The 24332-nt window shown below is 31.3% G+C and overlaps 1 long non-coding RNA gene across 2 annotated transcripts in view; it reads left to right on the top strand.

Annotated features, from left to right (window-relative positions):
- Positions 1-437: 437 nt before the first annotated feature.
- The window catches only part of LOC143082072 (uncharacterized), a 33587-nt gene continuing 9692 nt past the window's right edge, over positions 438-24332 (top strand). The window contains exons 1-3 of one of the 2 annotated variants that reach the window (XR_012980260.1): positions 438-526; positions 11312-11460; positions 15311-15334. This is a non-coding gene — a long non-coding RNA (uncharacterized LOC143082072). Of the gene's footprint in view, positions 527-11311; positions 11478-15310; positions 15335-24332 lie in introns of both variants that reach the window. The other variant, XR_012980259.1, reaches the window with a different exon arrangement.

The following is a 24332-nucleotide window of genomic DNA, read 5'->3' as shown; positions in this document are numbered from 1 at the left end:
ATACATTAATTAAAGATAATGCATATATATATAGTGACTGGAAACAGATCATGTAAATATAACGTAACCAAATTTTACTGGATGAACTCCAGGTTCTCCTGATAGAGGAGGGATTGACAGAAGGTAACAGGTAACTAAAAATTTATATTTATTATTTTTGGCGATCAAACGGGGGCCCGGGGGGGGGGGAGTCGTTCGTCCGAGCTACCCCCCTTTTCAAGTTCCCTTTGAATCAACCGTTTTAAAAGGACACAATCAGTGTTTCACATTATTCCGAGGTGTCTTTTGAAAAGTGTTTAAATGTTTGAATGGGCCCAATCAGTGTTTCAAACTGGTCCGATTTGTCTTTTAATCTAATCCGCTTAGCCTTTCTTTAAAACTGGTCCGAGTTTTCTTGGTCCGATTTGTCCCAATCCCGTTATTTTGTGTCTCGTCATGACAACGTTGCTGGCTATCGACAAACTGCAAACAACATTCTTTTAAGTCTTTTTAACCCAAGAAGACATCATTTCAATGACTTTAAAGGGTAAGTTAGAAATATTTCTGTTATATCTGACTCATGTGAAGAAATGACATACTCATTTTAGCTCATTTATAAATATTTTTCACATGTTTGACACAGCAACAGATCGATGGACATATTTCCGGGTTTTCATATAAATCTCTTCTTCTTCACACTAAGACGAAATGTTCTGAACAAGTACAGAAGAAATGTTTAATTAATCATTTAACTAAGTGGTTTAATTTTCTTCAAGGTAAAATTGTTTATAGAAACAAATTTGTAAGTTAAAAAGTGCATTTGAAAAGTGTAAGACTTTTTAGACACCAGGCGGCGCTGTTGTTTGTCAGTGTTAACAAGTATTCTTTTTTAAAAAGCTTGTCTGAACCTTCATTTATAATTGGTATAGAATCAAAATTGTGCATACAATATAAAATCTTTGTATTGAAAATTACAAAAAGTTAAGAACTGATATTAATGTAGCAGAGTGATTGTTCTGATCATTTATATATAATATTGTAGAAAATCATATATTTAATTGCTATATTTATGAGAGGGTGGTAAAGGGGGTGTCTGAACACGGAAACATGTGAAATAAAATCGTAAATATTAAGGAAAAAAGTACTAGAAGTTATATCAACCGTTCTTAGAGATCATGCAGTCATTATTAATGGACACAAAGACCCTGCGGTCAACTTTTGCATCTGATTTGAAAAAATTATATTAAAATTTATTTATGAAAGTTTGATGGACTCTATTACGTTCCATACATATATTTATCATAGAATTGCATAATTTAAATAATATCCGGGCTGACTTTGAATTAGTGCCGGTTTACTTTTTAATCAAATGCAGGACAAGCATGACAAGCACGAGAAATTAAGAGTATCGACACGAAACACAGAAAATAAATAAGGGGAAACACGAAGAATGCATATGAAACCAAACACGAGAAAACGAGAAATAAAACATCAAAAGACGAAAACATGTAAAATAAAAAGGCCGAAAACGTTGTACGAAAATAACCCTTTACCATCCTCTTATGACATTCAGGGGTACTACTTGTACAAGTATTTACTTGAAGAAGTAAAAAAAAATATACTTACATGAGTAAATTTGTAGGATACTTATACAAGTGAATTTTATTTACTTGTATAGGTAAAAAATAAATTGACTTTAGTTATGTCCCTTAGTCATTCAGATTTTTTTACTTATATAAGTAAAAAAGTCATCTTATCTTCATTCTTTAAATTCTCAAGATTTCTTTGCTCTAATAGAATTTTGATTTGTCTGTCCATTGCAGATGTCTTTACTAATCATTTAAGTGTAATTTCATGAACAATGAAAATCCCATTTGTCTGTTATCTTCAGAACACTGCTCATTTACAAGCCCCAAAGGAGCAATTTTAAGATCTTTGTGCAATCAGTTTCTTTGTTGAATTAATGAGATGAAACATTGAACTCTTATCAAAAATTATGAGCTAACCTGGGAAAAATCATTAGCACATACTTACAACTTCTCGTCCAATCAAATTGCTTGAATTTGCCTTCTAATTTTCATAGTACATACTTTTTCCGTGTACTAAGTAACTACGCATGAATGACCTCAAGGGTAAGATTTCATTGTATCGTAATCAAGATATTAGAACAACAATTGCTACTGGCTATTTTGAAAAAATTCTGTGTTCCAAATTTAAAAAAATAGTTTGTAATTAGTTTTCAAACAGATTCTTAACATCCTACTAATCGTCTTTTGATCCAATTTGTTTTTTTTTACAATTAAAAGTTTCTTTCATTAAAATAAAGAGTAACACTTATGGTTCTTTATACCTTGATCTCCATCTAAAATCTGTAATCCTTTATCTTCCATGCAATTACTTTGTACACAAAACGAGTCAACCATGAATCTTTTGAAGGGAAATTATTAATAAAGCAATTTGATATATATAATATCATAAATTGGTCGATTATTGGTTGCCTAATGACCAGTGACAAATATTTCATGAATGTAAACTATCCACTGGACTACCTATGGGAACATACCAGGGGCAGATCCAGCCTTTTTTAAAAGGTGTTTCAACCAAAGATTAAAAAACTGTATGGGAGGGGGATCCAACTGTTTGTACTCATTCAAAAGCATTTTCAATATAGTTTGAGTTTTTACGTGAATTTAAAAAATGTTTTCAAGAAGTTAAAGCTTTCACTGCAATTTAAGAATTGTCTAGCTAGCTGCTCTTGTTCAATTTATTTTGTCATCTTACCATGTAAATATGTACATGTATAGTAAAACACCGCTTTATATCAATAAACATACTTACACCAGCAGCTACCTAGCTTCTTTTCATTCTAAAGTCAAGGGTCTTTTGAAATCCAATTTTTACAATGATATTAGTGAGTAGATTTACAAAACTACGTTAATGAGCTACATCTAGTCAGCCAAAACATGTCAATTACACTAATTACAGGATTACTCAAGTTGTAAATATGTGCTAAATTGGATATTGTATAGAAAGGTATATATAATATGAAACTAAGAGCTCGGGGGCAAGCCCCTCGCTCTAAGTTTCATATTATATACCTTTCTATACAATAACCGACACTTAAAGGCATGATTTTACATCTTAAAACTTGAGAAGTCTCGGTTATTGTATAGAAAGGTAAATACTATGAAAATTAGAGCGAGGGGCTTTGCCCCAAGCTCTTATTTTCATAGTATATACCTTTCTATACAATATCCAATTTAGCACATATTTACAACTTGAGTAATCCTGTAATTAGTCTATTGATATGTTTTGGCTGACTGGATGTAGCTCATTTACGTAGTTTTGTAAATCTACTCACTATATATAATATCATTGTAAAAATGGGATTTCAAAAGGCCCTTGACTTTAGAATGTAAAGAAGGTAGGTAGCTGCTGGTGTAAGTATGTTTATTGATATGAACGAAGCTTTGTTTTACTATACATGTACTTATTTACATGGTAAGATGACAAAATGAATTGACCAAGAGCAGTCAATTCTTAAATTGCAGTGAAAGCTTTACATTCTTGAAAACATTTTTTTTATTTCACATAAAACCTAAAACTATCACAAACAGTTGGATCCCCCTCCCACATCTTTGGTTGAAACACCTGTTAAAAATGGCTGGATCTTCCCCTGGTATGTACCCATAGGTAGTCTAGTGGATAGTTTATATGCATGAAATATTTGTCACTGGACATTAGGCAACCAATTATCGACCAATTTATGACTTAACATATCAAATTGCTTTGTTAATAATTTCCCTTCAAAAGATTCATGGTGACTCTTTTTGTGTACAAAGTAATTGCATGGAAGATAAAGGATTAAACATTTTAGATTGAGTTGTACTTTAATCAAGGTATAAAGCACCATTATAATTACTCTTTATTTAAATGAAAGAAACTTTTTTAATTGTCAAAGCAAAATTTAGATCAAAAGATTGATTAGTAGGATATGTTAAAAATCTGTTTGAAAACTAATTACAAACTATTTAGTTGAATTTGGAACACATCATTTATTTCAAAATAGCCAGTAGCAATTTTTGTTCTAATATCTTGATTACAATACAATGAAATCTTACCCTTGTGGTCATTCATGCGTAGTTACTTAGTACACGGAAAAAGTATGTACTATGAAAATAAGAAGGCAAATTCAAGCAATTTGATTGGACGAGAAGTTGTAAGTACAAAAATGAAGTATGTGCTAATTTTGGTGGGATTGTAAAAAAAATTTACTTGTATAGGTAAAGTTTTTAGAAAATTAAGGGGAGATTATTCAAACATTATAATTTACTTATATAAGTATATTTTTGGAAAGTTTGCTATAGCTTGCTATAGCTACTTTCCATTGGCGTCGGCCTCAACTTCCTGTGAGACAGACTATCACAATGTTCTGCTCCTAGCAATGCCTAGATAATGTAGTACTAGTGTTCGAATTCTGATTCTTGAATATTTTAAGTTGCTAGCTACTCTTTTGAAAAGATTACAGCTTGAATAAAAAAGGAATGAATGTTCATCGACAATTCAGATGAATTTAACTTCATTTTGAAAATAAGTATCACAAACAATACTTTGCGGATCAGCCATTGGCTGAAGAGAAATCAAAAGAAATTTACGCGAGACCGAGTTTCATTCATGAATATTTCATGAATGAACATTTTCCCGCACTATTTTTTACTATGAACGACATTTACAACTGTTTATTATTGAATAAGTAAAAGCCAGAGTGTATCGAAAGAGTCCGGTATGCGAGAACAAGTTGATAATTGACCAAGTTGTCGGATAATTGACAAGTGATAATGGTTTAATTTATTTAAACAACACACAGGTGATAGAATATAAAATAAACGATAATTATATGGCTTATGTCTCACGCCAAGAACATTATTACCGGCTTTAATAGAAAAGTGCATTGTTTTTGTCAAACTGACATCGATCTGAAAGTTTTGATGCCAAACATCATTTGAAAACTTCTGTTATTTAAATACTATAAATTGTTTCATATTCCAATGTGGATATAAGGACCTTCACTTGTTCAGCATGCTCAAGTGTATCAAACTGACAATAGAAAAACGTATTAATGACAATTAGTATCATATCATCCGTATAATTTAAAATCAACTGAGTCATCATCTACTTCTTAGAATATTACAATGTATAGTTCAGTGTATCAAGACCGAGATCAAGCTAAAGACAAGTGCTGTAGAAATTATTAAAATGAGTTCATAACATTTGTCCATGCATGTACTAGCAAAATGACTTTCTTAGTGCTTAACAATGCAGTGGCGGATCCAGAACTTTTTATCCTCACACTTTATTCCTGGGGCAGTATGATTCTTTAAGATTGACCTACAGTACATGTATAATTAACAATGTGTCGTCCTAACAATGATGCAATGATTACTAGTATATCAAATAAATGGCTTTAAACTAAAATTTTAAATGTCATTGCCTCAATGGTAATTACACGTACAGCAGCAACTATATATATAAAATGTGTTGTAGGGTTATAAGCACCTCAGAGCAACATTGTATGAATCTAGTGTATATAAACTTTTTATTCCTGAGGTCATACTACTATTGTTATGCCCCCACTATATTGAGTTTTATCCTTGTTTTTTTCTGTAAGTATGTACGTCCCTTACTTGTACGTACGTCCATACATCCCAAAATTGATTTCTGTTCTCTTACTTTAGTTTGCCTGAACCAATTTTTATGAAACTTATACGCAATGCTTATAACTGTTCCGGACCATATGAGTATTTGGACCATACGCGTATGGTCGGGGTAATTGAGACTCTGTAACAGTTTACTTTTAATACTTCTAAACTCTTCATATGGTATGACTGTTCATTAAAAAGACGCTATCATATAGGTAATTTTATTATTATATTATAATGAAAAGATTAGCTAAATAAAAATTAGAAGTTTCACATATTTAATTTTACTTACTTGTCAAAACTATAATGAACACATTTTATACAGATGGTCATTACCATTTGTTATTACGAGTGAATGACAATATGTCGACTTAAAAAAATAAATTCCAAAAATTTAGTAATGAACTGTTACACAAAGAGTCACTGGAAAGTAAAAATAATACATTGCCATGTAACCATCATTGTTTCCACATAATTAATATTGCCAATAATTACCAAGTTCTGGGTCGAATCCAATACCGATACCAATAGTACATGTAGTATATTCACTGGTTACCTATTACCTAATTATCTGTACGTGTCTTATCTGACAGGCGCAACACCAAACGGTGTATTTCAGATTTTGCTATATACACGGGTCATAATGACAAGGTTGACACTGCTAAATTCAATCATTGTCAAATTGTTCCCTATTGTAGTATTTTTAGTAGTAAAACTTTCTAAGGTGACTATTCGAATACTAAAAATCTGGACTTAAAATAAGGCGTATAGGTACAGTTTTCAATTTGTTAGCGAGCATGACATAAAACAGCGAATCAAAGAGTTCAACATTATTTATAACTATAATTTTTATTAATAAAAATAGGACAATGCTGTTGATTAAAAAATAATCCATTCCAGGACCTTTTGTTTTCCAAATAATTAATATTAGGCCACATTTAAAAGAATGTCTGTTTCCCCTCCCCCGGGTCTACCCTTTGTAAACAGACCAGGAAGGCAGGTTCTTTTTTTTATTTTTTTATTTAACTGGATGTGATTGTCATATCATGGTCACATGAATGGTTTGACTTGTCAAGTCCAGGCCACTTATCAGTTGTTTGTGCTCAGTTTGAGTGTATTTATTTAGATTATCAATCCTTCTGCTTTCAAGCACTTTCCAAAAATGGAAACAAATCATTTTCAGGAAGAAAAAAAAATCGATTTTTTTGTGGAAAATAATTTTTTGACATGGGGGCTTATTTTTGACCCGGGTGGGGGGAGGGGAAACAAACATATTTTTAATTTTGGCCTTACTAATAATTGATAAGTTCCTGGTCGACGGATTCAAACCGAAAGATTTTGAAAGGAAAGAAAACTGCATCTTATATTCGGTATGACTTTATCAGATGACAATCCCAATACTTAAATAAGGCTTTCGCATAGTTATATATACTTTAATTCAGTCACGGACCCAAGATATCACGGGTGTGTTCCAGTGTGTACTAAGTTTCAAATTGATTGGACTTCAACTTCATCAAAAACTACCTCGACCAAAAACTTTAACCTGAATGGGACAGACAGACGAATGGACGGAAGGACGGACGAACAGACCAGAAAACATAATGCCCATAAAAGGGGCATAAAATGTGAATTTTGAAAATTGCTGGTGAGACAATGGTTTAGTTTGAAAAATCAAAACTTTGATTAAATACATATTTGAAATAATACACGTCTATAAACTACATGATCTACAAAAACATGTACAGTGAAACCTGACTAAACCGAATCCTGCATAAACCGAAAACATGTCCAAACCAAACATGTTCGTAAGCACTGTCATATCAAATTATGTGCGCTGTGAACCTGATAAAACCGAACATCGGACAAAACCGAACAAAATCTTAAGTCCCGATAAGGTTCGGTTTAAGCAGGTTTCACTGTATTTGAAATAATACACATATATATACACTCACAGTTGCAAACTTTCCAGAGGTGCTAACCAGCACTTTGATTTTTTACTTCTTCAAGTAAATAAAAATTAGTAGTACAAGTAGTAAACCAGACTGTATGATAAAAGCTTAATTGCATATTTTGAATATTGTATTTTAGTTTAAATTACATGTATTACTTGTAAACCTTACTTTTGTGTATAGTAATATTCACTTTATTAGCATAGTCAGGAGACAAAAGGAGGTACACAAAAGATTTCTTCAAGAACGATAACTCAGAGTTATTAACCCTATAACAAATTTGGCCTTGAACCACTTTTAATACCTGGCACATGTTTTACTTTCAACTGGGGATATTTTGACTGATCACAAAATTGAGGTTGGCAAGGGATAATTAATCAAAATTACACATTTATAACAATGCTAAAGCATAATATTAACGATTTAAATATATGTTTTGTAAAAAGCAAAAGTGTAAAAGTGTTATTATTAAGGTTTAATTTTTGGTTGAAATGAATGGGGCGGATATTGTAAATGTGTATGTAAAAAAAAAATTGTTACAATGACAATAATAAATAATAATAGTTACTGATGTCATGGATGTAAAGATTAATGAATGAATAGATATATTTTGAATGAAATCTATACAAGAATGAACCAGAACTGTGGTTGTTGTCTCCCTTGAACAAGCTTGTTATATCAATTTTATACTAGAAATTATTTAATTTGAAGTTTAATCATGATAAATTATACAACAATTAATAAATAGTCTCAAATCCAATCCAATCCAATCCAATCCCAAATCAAAATCAAAATCAAAATCAAAATCAAAATCAAAATCAAAATCAAAATCAAAATCAAAATCAAAATCAAAATCAAAATCAAAATCAAAATCAAAATCAAAATCAAAATCAAAATCAAAATCAAAATCAAAATCAAAATCAAAATCAAAATCAAAATCAAAATCAAAATCAAAATCAAAATCAAAATCAAAATCAAAATCAAAATCAAAATCAAAATCAAAATCAAAATCAAAATCAAAATCAAAATCAAAATCAAAATCAAAATCAAAATCAAAATTTACAGCAGGATATTAAAAGCACATACATGACATAAGCAAATAAAATAATACTGTTCATGCAGATAAAAAATAAAATCATAGCGAGCTAATTAAAGTATTTAACAAAAAGGGGGGAGCAAAGCTATGCTCAAATCACTAATGGCATGCATTACATTGGCATGAGCTGCCAATTTTTACTTCCAGTTCTGTATTAGATTGGAAAATTGAGTTAAATAATTTCCCTGTCTTATGTGGTTTTGCAGCTAATTCCATAATTGTGCATCACTGAAACGAAATGATTTTAACCCGTATCTTGTAGTTTTAACTTTCGGTATGTCAGCTGTTTCCTTTAATGATCTTTAATAGATCTAAAATTATAACGTTGAGTTTTAATATTTATTAGGTCATGAAGATAACTTGGAATTTTCTTGTGTACAATTTTAAATGTTTCAATTCAAATGGTTCTAAGTCTGCTTTCAAATGGTTCTAAGTCTGCGAATTTTTAAAGATGGAAGTTTAGAAGTTAAAAGTAAAATTTCATAACTGCCAGGGACAAAACTTAAAGGGAACCCAGTCGCCCATGGCTCCTAGATTTAAGCTGGGTCCCTTAACTTTCAGGTAAAATTCAGTTGAACATATAGTCTTCATATATGAAGCAGAGAGCTCTTTCCTGTATTTTTCAATTTTTTGCGTATTTGTTTCACTACAGAAATGCCAAATTACTGGACAATAATCAAAATATGAAACAATGAAAGAGTAGTAAGCTGTTAGACATCCCAACCTGTTAAGATATTTGCCAATATGTTTAAGAATGTTTAGTTGTTTAGAAGCTTTTTTACAAATTTGTGAGATATATGTTTATCAAAATTTAGTTCAAAATCTACCGTTACACCAAGTCATCACATGAAATTTTATTACCTTCTAAATTAAAAGTTAAATTATAATTTTTAGTCTTTTCCCCAATCATGCCAATAGCAATGGCCTTGAACATATCCGGATTTGCTTTCATTAAATTTTGTGAAAACCATTTTATCATTTTTTCACTCATTTTCAAGTATTTTTACTAAATTATCTAAATTATTGTCACAGTAAGACAGGGTATTATCATCTGCATAATTATATACATGTATTGTACTGTCTTGAACACAGTAGAAAATATCATTTATAAAGACATTAAACAACACTGGGCCAAGAATTGACCCTTGGGGGACCCCTTTATTAGTATTTCTCAGTCACTGTAAGTGTTGCCAATCTTTACATACGTTGCCTCCTATTTTAAGGTAACTTTTAAATAATTTTAACGAGCTTTCAGAGACGCCATAAGCCTCTAATTTTAATAGAAGTAAATCGTGGGGCAAACAGTCGAAGGCTTTTGATAGATCCATTAGTATGGCAGCAATATATTTATTTTCATCGAGAGCTTTTTTCCAATCTTCTATAATTTTTAATAACGCTGTTTGACAACCAAAACCAGAACGAAAAGCTGACAAAAGGGGATTAAAATGTTTTTTTTAGAAATTCCATTACTTGATGGTCTTGATCGTGAATTTCTCGCTCATGAAATTTTGAAATAGCTGGCAGCACACTTACAGGACGGTTAATTACCTTTTTCTAGGGTGTTGTTCTTTTTGAAAATTGGGGCCACTTTGGCAGATTTAAGTTTTTCTGGGAAGACTGAGTTTTCAAAAGATTTATTAATAAACAATTTAATAGGACTTGCAATAGCTGATTGTGCTAGCTTAATGATTTTAGAAGAAATACCATCATACCCTGTAGCCTTTTTTACATTTAAATTGTTATCTGTTTATTGACAAAATCATCTGTTACTGGTGTAAAAACTATAGTTCTTCTTTATTTATTCTGTTCTTCTCAACTTGTTTAATGCTTGGATGGTTTTTATATCGACATGATAGTTAGTATGTATAATTTAGTTTTAAAAAATATTTATCAACATTCAGTTATTTATTGTCTATTTTGATTTGAAATATTTAAATTTTTGATTTACTAAAATTTAGAACTTTTGATATTTTCATATATATAGTTCTTGATTCATTAATGATACAATTCACGATCTGCAAGACCCTTATGGGTATGAATAAACATTGAAAACAGTGGGTAGTCAATTTCGATATAAACTACCCTTGTTGATATACAAGTCATCGTGCTAGACCATCATGAGTATAGTCAAGGATGTCTAAACTGTCCTCGTCGTCGATACAAATAATTTTTCCGTCCTTGCAAGACCCTCATGTGTAGTAAAGGATGTTTAAAAAAACAGCCTTGTACTTATGCATCCATTCATAAATTTCATGCAATTCTTATTTATTTATAAGGATAATCAGTTGAGGTCTGGTTTATCATTTTTTCAACCAATCGCTCAACATATGAATGGAAGTGACGACGCCCCTAAACAATATTTAAAAATATGCTTTTAAAGAAATATCAAATATAAATGACTCTCTTATAGTTGTGGCCTGTTAATATCTATTTAAGAGATATATCTTTATCACGCTGCAAGGAGTAAGATACGAAAACGTAATACAAAAACTGATTTAATTTGATTGGCTTATCCAGCATCATATGATCATATGACGATATGTATTATTTTTACATGATTCAAATTTGATGTTAACGTTTATTTGCAGATTGTTATTGACCTGTGGCAGCTGGTATTAACGCCATGATGACACCCTTTGGAATAAGCTGAAGTTGCAATTGGAGTTTTATGAAGGATAATTTGTAGTCATTGACAGTTTCAGGACTAGAACCAACAGACTTCTGTTTGGGACTTTGGGTACTTAATCATACTCGGTATATATATATTTCTGATGAATAGGTGTAAGTGTCTCTTTTTGGACATTCACTACATCGAGTCTTTTTATAAGTAATATATAATATCTTATTAGCTTTGATGGCATGAGCCAATAAATAAAAACTTTGTCAGTGCAAGAGCTAGACAGACATTATTTAGGTGGTCGGACATGCTAAAGGAGAGATAATCAAATTAACTCACTTCAATATATTGTCCAAATGTCTGTGTGCCTTGTCGTTGTAACAGCTAGACAGATTTTGTGTTTGTTGGTCTAACATGTTAAAGGGAAGATAATAAAATTAACTTACTTTAGTATAACTGTAAATATTTCTGTGTGCCTTGTCATTGTAACAGCTGGACAGATATTGTGTCTGGTGGTCTAACATGTTAAAGGGGAGATAATCAAATCAACTTACTTCAATATACTGTCCCTATGTCTGTGTGCTTTGTCAGTGTAACAGCTGGACAGATATTGTGGCTGGTGGTCTAACATGTTAAAGGGGAGATAATCAAATCAACTTACTTCAATATACTGTCCCTATGTCCGTGTGCCTTGTCAGTTTAACAGCTGGACAGATATTGTGTCTGGTGGTCTAACATGTTAAAGGGGAAATAATCAAATCAACTTACTTCAATATACTGTCCATATGTCTGTGTGCTTTGTCAGTGTAACGGCTGGACAGATATTGTGTCTGGTCTAACATGTTGAAGGGGAGATAATCAAATCAACTTACTTCAGTATACTGTCTATATGTCTGTGTGCCTTGTCAGTGTAACAGGTGGACAGATATTGTGTTTAGTGATCTAATATGTTAAAGGGGGGATAATCAAATAAACTTTCTTCAATATACTGTCCGTATGTCCATGTACCTTGTTTGTGTAACAGGTGGACAGATATTGTTTCTGGTGGTCTAACATATTAAAGGGGGGATAATCAAATCAACTTTCTTCAGTATACTGTCTGTATGTCCATGTACCTTGTTTGTGGAATAGGTGGACAGATATTGTTTCTGGTGGTTAAACATGTTAAAGGGGAGATAATCAAATTAACTGACTTCAGTATACTGTTTGTATGTCCATGTGCCTTGTCGTTGTTTCTTGATTAAACTGTCTGTATGTCTATGCCCTGTTAGCACATCTCCTGCTAATAACAGCTTGATGGATATTAATTTTCCCCCGCGTAACGCATTGCAAGGGACATGGAAATACAGGGCGTCTGTCTGTCTGATCTTGTTAGCACTCTCACGAGTTGTGCTCCTTGGAAATATTAAATTTATGGAAAATGGCCTCATAAGAACTCTCAGGGGTACAATTCTTGCCACATTTATATAAACCTTATACAATAGGTTAATATCAGCAATATATCTGACATTAGTTCTATAATGGTGGACGATCGACTTTGTATGCCCCTGCCGTAGCGGAGGGGGCATTAAGTTGTACCCTTGTCCGTCTGTACATACGTCAGTACGTCCCAAAATTGGTTTGCCTTAACCACCTTTTATGGAACTTATAAACAATGCTTATTACCACAAAACACAGGTCAAGTTTGAATTTTTGTGTCATCACTTTTACCATTCTAGAGTTATGCCCCTTTAAAAATGGAAAAATTGCTGTATTTTTCGTTTCTGTTCTCTAACTTTAGTTTGTCTGAACTAAATGATATGAAACTTATATACAATGCTCATTATTGACCACAAAACACAGATCGAGTTTGAATTTTGGTGGCATCACTTTTACCGTTTAAGAGTTATACCCCTTTACAAATGGAAAAATTCATGAATTTTTTTTTGTGTTCTATTACTGTAACTTTCTTCAACCAAATGTTATGAAACTTATACATAATGCTTATTACCTCGAAACACAGATAGAGTTTGAAATTTGGTGGCATCATTTTTACAGTTCAAGAGTTATGCCCTTTCACTATAGGAAAAATTGCTGAATTTTTCATTTCCGTTCTCTAACTTTAGTTTGCTTCAACCACATTTTATGAAACTTATACACCATGCTTATTACCACAAAACACAGATCAAGTATGAATTTTGGTGGCGTCATTTTTACCGTTCTAGGGTTATGGCCCTTTACAAATGGAAAAATTGCTGAATTTTTCGTTTCTGTTCTCTTAAGTTTGTCTCAACTAATTGTTATGAAATGTATATATAATTCAGTGGTTGCCGTTTGTTTTTGTGTAAACACGTATTTGTTTTTTGTTCATATTTTGTACATAAATTTAATTAGGCCGTTAGTTTTCTCGTTTGAATTGTTTTACATTGTCATTTCGGAGGCCTTTTATAGCTGACTGTGCGGTATGTGCTTTGTTCATTGTTGAAGGCCGTACGGTGACCTATAGTTGTTTAAAATTTCTGTGTCATTTGGTCTCTTGTGAAGAGATGTCTCATTGGCAATCATACCCAGGGGTTTATCTGGGTATTTTGGGAAAAAGGACCCTGGCCAGTTTTGGGAATTTTTTAGCGCTGTTTTCAATGAAATTGGGAAAAACAACCAATATATATATATACCAGATGTTAGTTTTAGTGTGTTTAGTTCATTAAATTTGTTTTTAAATATATAACAACATGGCATTAAAGTTTATTTGAGTATCAAAATAATGAGTTCTAACTTTTTAAAGGATTGTTTTTTTTTTTTATTTTGACATGAAAATTTGTGAACTAAAATATTTTGAGTTCTGTATAAAATATATCCTGTTTCTATTTTCTTTTATATGTATCTTTTACTTTTCAATTTTAGTGTTGCTATGATAGCTGTCACATGTTTGGTTCTTTTCATTTTTTATTAACTGTATTTGATTGACAAACCCGGAATTATATGCTTGTTCGTTTCCGGATTTGATCTGGTTTTAGTATTTTCCCACACTTCCTGTTTATTTAAGGCAGCCATTGTTTGTCAAATGTTGTTTGTCATTCAATATGTTTCAACTTGGATTTACACATTACTTGTTGACGATTTTTGACATAAAGCTAGCTGTTGAACAAAATAAACATCTCTGTCATGAAAAATAAAGATGAAAATAAATTTTGTGATCATTTGGGAATTTTACTCCCAAAGTTGGGAAAAATGTAGGGTTTTTGCTGTTGGGAATTGGTCCGAAAACCAGACCCTGTGGAATGCTAGAAAAATCCATGATACCACATCTTCTTTTTTTATATATAATGCTTATTACCACAAAACTCAGTTTAAGTTCAAATTTTGGAAGTGTCACTTTTACAGTTCTTGAGTTATGTCCCTTTATAACTGAAAATGCTGGCGGGGGCATCATCTGTGTCCCTATGGACACATTCCCCATTTATTTTTTAAAGAGTTATGCCCCTTGGAAATGTTAAATTTATGGAAAATGGCCTTGTTAGCCCTGTCACGGGTGTAGTTCTTGCCAGATTTTTATAAAACTTATACAATAGGTTAATATCAGCAATATCTCAGACAAGTTCTATATTGGTGGACGATCGATTTTTTTTAAAAGAGTTATGCCCCTTGGAAATATTAAATTTATGGATAATGGTCTCATTAGCGCTCTCAAGGGTACAATTCTTGCCAGTTTTTTTTATACTTATACTATAGGTTAATATCAGCAGTATCTTGGACAAGTTCTAAAATGGTGGACGATAGACTTTTTTAAAAGAGTAATGTCCCTTGGAATTATAAAATAATTGCAACATGGGGGACATTGGAACTCTGTTCTTTTATTAAACTTAACAAGGTGAAGAAATTGGAACAATCAAAAGAATGGCATCATGCCTAACTTAATGCTTGAAATATATTTATAGTTTATTGAGATTTAAAACCTCCTGTAAATTTATTTTTATTTCCTTTTTTGCAGGATATAATGGCAAGTTGGGATCAGGTAAGATTTTGTTCTTATATTTCAGAGGTCATGTGACCGATGTTGTCTATAGACTACACAAAGATACACATGGTCCAAGGACACAGTTATCGTCCTTTGGTTTTCGTTGTCTACAAATATAGTCCCTAGGGTAAACAGTGTCTATAAAGGCATGCTGACTTTCAATCTGACAGCTTTTTGGTTCCTGATATTTGTGTTGCTATGCTTAAATCAAATTGAATTAACCATTTGTGAACTCTGAATGTAGAGAAAAGTAGATTATCACAGAAAAAAAGTGCAGCATATTTTGTATTCATGACACCGGTTAAACGGACTAATTGATGTATGTAAAATGTGAAGAGCTTTGTACATCAAATCTGTAGTCCATCTTAAATATTTCACTAAATTTTGTAAAAAAAAGCTCTTTACAATATTCAATACACCTTACTCCTTTCATAGGCTACCATCAATTTTTTTCTGTATGATAGTAAGTGGTCCAAATTTATGCCTATTGAGACTAAAACTAAATGCAAGTTTTCCATTGAAAAGTGAAAAAAATGGCCATCAGACCATATTGTCTTTCAAAGAATTTAAATGCAAGAGTCCTTTTGCAATTAGACTTCTTGTATCATAACACCTTAGCATAGAATATATATGTCAATATGGGCTACCGCCTAAATCGACCCTTAATAATTCTCAGTACTACATGGCCCAAGACCATTTTATACTCATATAGTATGCTTTTTGTAACTTTTCTATACATTTAAAGTACATTTAATATATATGAAAGAATAATTTAGGCTTAAAAAACTTTAAAAACTTCAAATTGGTGGAGAAAAATGCATATTTATATAAGGCTTCCCTGAATTGGAAATTCTCTATTTTCAGGCATAGGATCATATACATTTGACTTTGGAATAATTACAATACATCTGATAAATAAAATGAGTGTTCAGATGCTTTTAATACTTAATAAATAATATTCAAGAGCATTTAAAAAGCAAATTTTTGCAAAATTAAAAATTTTTTGGCCAAAATCTTGACAGTTGAAGATATTTAGTTTATACGTCAAAAATAAACATCCAAATGTCAATACTAAAATGACCCTAGTTTCTCTAATATATGCCATATGGCCATGAAACTTTACAAATTATCTCATGATTGCCTAAGCTTAGGTTATGCAAAGTTTTATAAAGATTGGTCAAGTCTTTCTGTCCTATTAGGTCCAAGGACACAGTTATCGTCCTTTGGTTTTCGTTATCTACGAATATAGTCCCTAGTGTAAACAGTGTATAACTTGCATGTTTTATTTGATACACTTTCCCAATTTATTTCTTGATAAAATAAATGCATGAAATATTAAGTAGGGAGGTGTAATTACATGTTAAAAAAAAATGGGTGCTGAATCTTTATGTTAGTAAGTAGTGATTTGGTCCAGTTCAAAAAGGTCAAATTTTATCACGTCTGAAGCTGTCAAACTGAATTTTACACCCCTTAACACAGAATTCTCTATATTTTTAGTTAGAGCTGGTAGAAGTTTCTATAATTTTGATATTATTTGTCTCACTGGTAGTACACTACACTGTAAAAATCTTTTTGAGAAAGAGCAGGTGCGATTTTTTTAATTTGAATTTATTGTCTTAAAGAAATGCACTACGAAATAACTGTGTTCTCGGGCCTAAGAGATGGATTCCTGAAATCTAGATTCTGTACTTTGGCAAATTTCCTGAATGATTTGCTGGTTTCAATTTGTGAAACTCAATCAAAATTAGTAAAGGATTTACATCTTTGGTTTACAGAAATTCTGTTGAAATGTGCCATTTTGGCATTCTACGGCTATAAATAAGCATTTTAAAGCAGTTTACATTTTATGCATAAGAGGCATGCTGACTTTCTATCTGACAGCTTTTTAGTTCCTGATATTTGTGTTTCTATGCTTAAATCAAATTGATTTAACCATTTGTGAACTCTGAATGTAGAGAAAAGTAGATTATCACAGAAAAAAATTACAGCATATTTTGTATTCATGGCACCGGTTAAACGGACTTAGAATAAATTGATGTATGTAAAATGTGAAGAGCTTTGTACATCAAATCTGTAGTCCATCTTAAATATTTCACGAAATCTGTAAAAAAAGCTCTTTACAATATTCAGTACACCTTACTCCTTTCATAGGCTACCATCAATTTTTTTCTGTATGATAGTAAATGGTCCAAATTTATGCCTATTGAGACTAAAACTAAATGCAAGTTTTCCATTGAAAAGTGAAAAAAATTGGCCATCAGACCATATTGTCTTTCAAAAAATGTAAATGCAAGAGTCCTTTTGCAATTAGACTTCTTGTATCATAACACCTTAGCATAGAATATGTCAATATGGGCTACCGCCTGAATCGACCCTTAATAATTCTCAGTACTACATGGCCCAAGACCATTTTATACTCGTGTGGTATGCTTTTTGTAACTTTTCTATACATTTAAAGTACATTTAATATATATGAAAGAATAATTTAGGCTTAAAAAACTTTAAAAACTTCAAATTGGTGGAGAAAAATGCATATTTATATAAGGCTTCCCTGAATTGGAAATTCTCTATTTTCAGGCATAGGATCATATACATTTGACTTTGGAATAATTACAATACATCTGATAAATAAAATGAGTGTTCAGATGCTTTTAATACTTAATAAATAATATTCAAGAGCATTTAAAAAGCAAATTTTTGCAAAATTAAAAATTTTTTGGCCAAAATCTTGACAGTTGAAGATATTTAGTTTATACGTCAAAAATAAACATCCAAATGTCAATACTAAAATGACCCTAGTTTCTCTAATATATGCCATATGGCCATGAAACTTTACAAATTATCTCATGATTGCCTAAGCTTAGGTTATGCAAAGTTTTATAAAGATTGGTCAAGTCTTTCTGTCCTATTAGGTCCAAGGACACTGTCACACAGTTATCGTCCTTTGGTTTTCGTTATCTACGAATATAGTCCCTAGTGTAAACAGTGTATAACTTGCATGTTTTATTTGATACACTTTCCCAATTTATTTCTTGATAAAATAAATGCATGAAATATTAAGTAGGGAGGTGTAATTACATGTTAAAAAAAAATGGGTGCTGAATCTTTATGTTAGTAAGTAGTGATTTGGTCCAGTTCAAAAAGGTCAAATTTTATCACGTCTGAAGCTGTCAAACTGAATTTTACACCCCTTAACACAGAATTCTCTATATTTTTAGTTAGAGCTGGTAGAAGTTTCTATAATTTTGATATTATTTGTCTCACTGGTAGTACACTACACTGTAAAAATCTTTTTGAGAAAGAGCAGGTGCGATTTTTTTAATTTGAATTTATTGTCTTAAAGAAATGCACTACGAAATAACTGTGTTCTCGGGCCTAAGAGATGGATTCCTGAAATCTAGATTCTGTACTTTGGCAAATTTCCTGAATGATTTGCTGGTTTCAATTTGTGAAACTCAATCAAAATTAGTAAAGGATTTACATCTTTGGTTTACAGAAATTCTGTTGAAATGTGCCATTTTGGCATTCTACGGCTATAAATAAGCATTTTAAAGCAGTTTACATTTTATGCCTAAGAGGCATGCTGACTTTCTATCTGACAGCTTTTTAGTTCCTGATATTTGTGTTTCTATGCTTAAATCAAATTGATTTAACCATTTGTGAACTCTGAATGTAGAGAAAAGTAGATTATCACAGAAAAAAATTACAGCATATTTTGTATTCATGGCACCGGTTAAACGGACTTAGAATAAATTGATGTATGTAAAATGTGAAGAGCTTTGTACATCAAATCTGTAGTCCATCTTAAATATTTCACGAAATCTGTAAAAAAAGCTCTTTACAATATTCAGTACACCTTACTCCTTTCATAGGCTACCATCAATTTTTTTCTGTATGATAGTAAATGGTCCAAATTTATGCCTATTGAGACTAAAACTAAATGCAAGTTTTCCATTGAAAAGTGAAAAAAATTGGCCATCAGACCATATTGTCTTTCAAAAAATTTAAATGCAAGAGTCCTTTTGCAATTAGACTTCTTGTATCATAACACCTTAGCATAGAATATGTCAATATGGGCTACCGCCTGAATCGACCCTTAATAATTCTCAGTACTACATGGCCCAAGACCATTTTATACTCGTGTGGTATGCTTTTTGTAACTTTTCTATACATTTAAAGTACATTTAATATATATGAAAGAATAATTTAGGCTTAAAAAACTTTAAAAACTTCAAATTGGTGGAGAAAAATGCATATTTATATAAGGCTTCCCTGAATTGGAAATTCTCTATTTTCAGGCATAGGATCATATACATTTGACTTTGGAATAATTACAATACATCTGATAAATAAAATGAGTGTTCAGATGCTTTTAATACTTAATAAATAATATTCAAGAGCATTTAAAAAGCAAATTTTTGCAAAATTAAAAATTTTTTGGCCAAAATCTTGACAGTTGAAGATATTTAGTTTATACGTCAAAAATAAACATCCAAATGTCAATACTAAAATGACCCTAGTTTCTCTAATATATGCCATATGGCCATGAAACTTTACAAATTATCTCATGATTGCCTAAGCTTAGGTTATGCAAAGTTTTATAAAGATTGGTCAAGTCTTTCTGTCCTATTAGGTCCAAGGACACTGTCACACAGTTATCGTCCTTTGGTTTTCGTTATCTACGAATATAGTCCCTAGTGTAAACAGTGTATAACTTGCATGTTTTATTTGATACACTTTCCCAATTTATTTCTTGATAAAATAAATGCATGAAATATTAAGTAGGGAGGTGTAATTACATGTTAAAAAAAAATGGGTGCTGAATCTTTATGTTAGTAAGTAGTGATTTGGTCCAGTTCAAAAAGGTCAAATTTTATCACGTCTGAAGCTGTCAAACTGAAATTTACACCCCTTAACACAGAATTCTCTATATTTTTAGTTAGAGCTGGTAGAAGTTTCTATAATTTTGATATTATTTGTCTCACTGGTAGTACACTACACTGTAAAAATCTTTTTGAGAAAGAGCAGGTGCGATTTTTTTAATTTGAATTTATTGTCTTAAAGAAATGCACTACGAAATAACTGTGTTCTCGGGCCTAAGAGATGGATTCCTGAAATCTAGATTCTGTACTTTGGCAAATTTCCTGAATGATTTGCTGGTTTCAATTTGTGAAACTCAATCAAAATTAGTAAAGGATTTACATCTTTGGTTTACAGAAATTCTGTTGAAATGTGCCATTTTGGCATTCTACGGCTATAAATAAGCATTTTAAAGCAGTTTACATTTTATGCCTAAGAGGCATGCTGACTTTCTATCTGACAGCTTTTTAGTTCCTGATATTTGTGTTTCTATGCTTAAATCAAATTGATTTAACCATTTGTGAACTCTGAATGTAGAGAAAAGTAGATTATCACAGAAAAAAATTACAGCATATTTTGTATTCATGGCACCGGTTAAACGGACTTAGAATAAATTGATGTATGTAAAATGTGAAGAGCTTTGTACATCAAATCTGTAGTCCATCTTAAATATTTCACGAAATCTGTAAAAAAAGCTCTTTACAATATTCAGTACACCTTACTCCTTTCATAGGCTACCATCAATTTTTTTCTGTATGATAGTAAATGGTCCAAATTTATGCCTATTGAGACTAAAACTAAATGCAAGTTTTCCATTGAAAAGTGAAAAAAATTGGCCATCAGACCATATTGTCTTTCAAAAAATTTAAATGCAAGAGTCCTTTTGCAATTAGACTTCTTGTATCATAACACCTTAGCATAGAATATGTCAATATGGGCTACCGCCTAAATCGACCCTTAATAATTCTCAGTACTACATGGCCCAAGACCATTTTATACTCGTGTGGTATGCTTTTTGTAACTTTTCTATACATTTAAAGTACATTTAATATATATGAAAGAATAATTTAGGCTTAAAAAACTTTAAAAACTTCAAATTGGTGGAGAAAAATGCATATTTATATAAGGCTTCCCTGAATTGGAAATTCTCTATTTTCAGGCATAGGATCATATACATTTGACTTTGGAATAATTACAATACATCTGATAAATAAAATGAGTGTTCAGATGCTTTTAATACTTAATAAATAATATTCAAGAGCATTTAAAAAGCAAATTTTTGCAAAATTAAAATTTTTTTGGCCAAAATCTTGACAGTTGAAGATATTTAGTTTATACGTCAAAAATAAACATCCAAATGTCAATACTAAAATGACCCTAGTTTCTCTAATATATGCCATATGGCCATGAAACTTTACAAATTATCTCATGATTGCCTAAGCTTAGGTTATGCAAAGTTTTATAAAGATTGGTCAAGTCTTTCTGTCCTATTAGGTCCAAGGACACAGTTATCGTCCTTTGGTTTTCGTTATCTACGAATATAGTCCCTAGTGTAAACAGTGTATAACTTGCATGTTTTATTTGATACACTTTCCCAATTTATTTCTTGATAAAATAAATGCATGAAATATTAAGTAGGGAGGTGTAATTACATGTTAAAAAAAAATGGGTGCTGAATCTTTATGTTAGTAAGTAGTGATTTGGTCCAGTTCAAAAAGGTCAAATTTTATCACGTCTGAAGCTGTCAAACTGAATTTTACACCCCTTAACACAGAATTCTCTATATTTTTAGTTAGAGCTGGTAGAAGTTTCTATAATTTTGATATTATTTGTCTCACTGGTAGTACACTACACTGTAAAAATCTTTTTGAGAAAGAGCAGGTGCGATTTTTTTAATTTGAATTTATTGTCTTAAAGAAATGCACTACGAAATAACTGTGTTCTCGGGCCTAAGAGATGGATTCCTGAAATCTAGATTCTGTACTTTGGCAAATTTCCTGAATGATTTGCTGGTTTCAATTTGTGAAACTCAATCAAAATTAGTAAAGGATTTACATCTTTGGTTTACAGAAATTCTGTTGAAATGTGCCATTTTGGCATTCTACGGCTATAAATAAGCATTTTAAAGCAGTTTACATTTTATGCCTAAGAGGCATGCTGACTTTCTATCTGACAGCTTTTTAGTTCCTGATATTTGTGTTTCTATGCTTAAATCAAATTGATTTAACCATTTGTGAACTCTGAATGTAGAGAAAAGTAGATTATCACAGAAAAAAATTACAGCATATTTTGTATTCATGGCACCGGTTAAACGGACTTAGAATAAATTGATGTATGTAAAATGTGAAGAGCTTTGTACATCAAATCTGTAGTCCATCTTAAATATTTCACGAAATCTGTAAAAAAAGCTCTTTACAATATTCAGTACACCTTACTCCTTTCATAGGCTACCATCAATTTTTTTCTGTATGATAGTAAATGGTCCAAATTTATGCCTATTGAGACTAAAACTAAATGCAAGTTTTCCATTGAAAAGTGAAAAAAATTGGCCATCAGACCAAATTGTCTTTCAAAAAATTTAAATGCAAGAGTCCTTTTGCAATTAGACTTCTTGTATCATAACACCTTAGCATAGAATATGTCAATATGGGCTACCGCCTAAATCGACCCTTAATAATTCTCAGTACTACATGGCCCAAGACCATTTTATACTCGTGTGGTATGCTTTTTGTAACTTTTCTATACATTTAAAGTACATTTAATATATATGAAAGAATAATTTAGGCTTAAAAAACTTTAAAAACTTCAAATTGGTGGAGAAAAATGCATATTTATATAAGGCTTCCCTGAATTGGAAATTCTCTATTTTCAGGCATAGGATCATATACATTTGACTTTGGAATAATTACAATACATCTGATAAATAAAATGAGTGTTCAGATGCTTTTAATACTTAATAAATAATATTCAAGAGCATTTAAAAAGCAAATTTTTGCAAAATTAAAAATTTTTTGGCCAAAATCTTGACAGTTGAAGATATTTAGTTTATACGTCAAAAATAAACATCCAAATGTCAATACTAAAATGACCCTAGTTTCTCTAATATATGTCATATGGCCATGAAACTTTACAAATTATCTCATGATTGCCTAAGCTTAGGTTATGCAAAGTTTTATAAAGATTGGTCAAGTCTTTCTGTCCTATTAGGTCCAAGGACACAGTTATCGTCCTTTGGTTTTCGTTATCTACGAATATAGTCCCTAGTGTAAACAGTGTATAACTTGCATGTTTTATTTGATACACTTTCCCAATTTATTTCTTGATAAAATAAATGCATGAAATATTAAGTAGGGAGGTGTAATTACATGTTAAAAAAAAATGGGTGCTGAATCTTTATGTTAGTAAGTAGTGATTTGGTCCAGTTCAAAAAGGTCAAATTTTATCACGTCTGAAGCTGTCAAACTGAATTTTACACCCCTTAACACAGAATTCTCTATATTTTTAGTTAGAGCTGGTAGAAGTTTCTATAATTTTGATATTATTTGTCTCACTGGTAGTACACTACACTGTAAAAATCTTTTTGAGAAAGAGCAGGTGCGATTTTTTTAATTTGAATTTATTGTCTTAAAGAAATGCACTACGAAATAACTGTGTTCTCGGGCCTAAGAGATGGATTCCTGAAATCTAGATTCTGTACTTTGGCAAATTTCCTGAATGATTTGCTGGTTTCAATTTGTGAAACTCAATCAAAATTAGTAAAGGATTTACATCTTTGGTTTACAGAAATTCTGTTGAAATGTGCCATTTTGGCATTCTACGGCTATAAATAAGCATTTTAAAGCAGTTTACATTTTATGCCTAAGAGGCATGCTGACTTTCTATCTGACAGCTTTTTAGTTCCTGATATTTGTGTTTCTATGCTTAAATCAAATTGATTTAACCATTTGTGAACTCTGAATGTAGAGAAAAGTAGATTATCACAGAAAAAAATTACAGCATATTTTGTATTCATGGCACCGGTTAAACGGACTTAGAATAAATTGATGTATGTAAAATGTGAAGAGCTTTGTACATCAAATCTGTAGTCCATCTTAAATATTTCACGAAATCTGTAAAAAAAGCTCTTTACAATATT

Source organism: Mytilus galloprovincialis, chromosome 7, assembly GCF_965363235.1.
Source record: "Mytilus galloprovincialis chromosome 7, xbMytGall1.hap1.1, whole genome shotgun sequence".
NCBI classification, from domain to species: Eukaryota; Metazoa; Mollusca; class Bivalvia; order Mytilida; family Mytilidae; genus Mytilus; species Mytilus galloprovincialis.
Note: the sequence above shows the minus strand (reverse complement) of the source record. Positions and strands in the feature narration are given on the sequence as shown.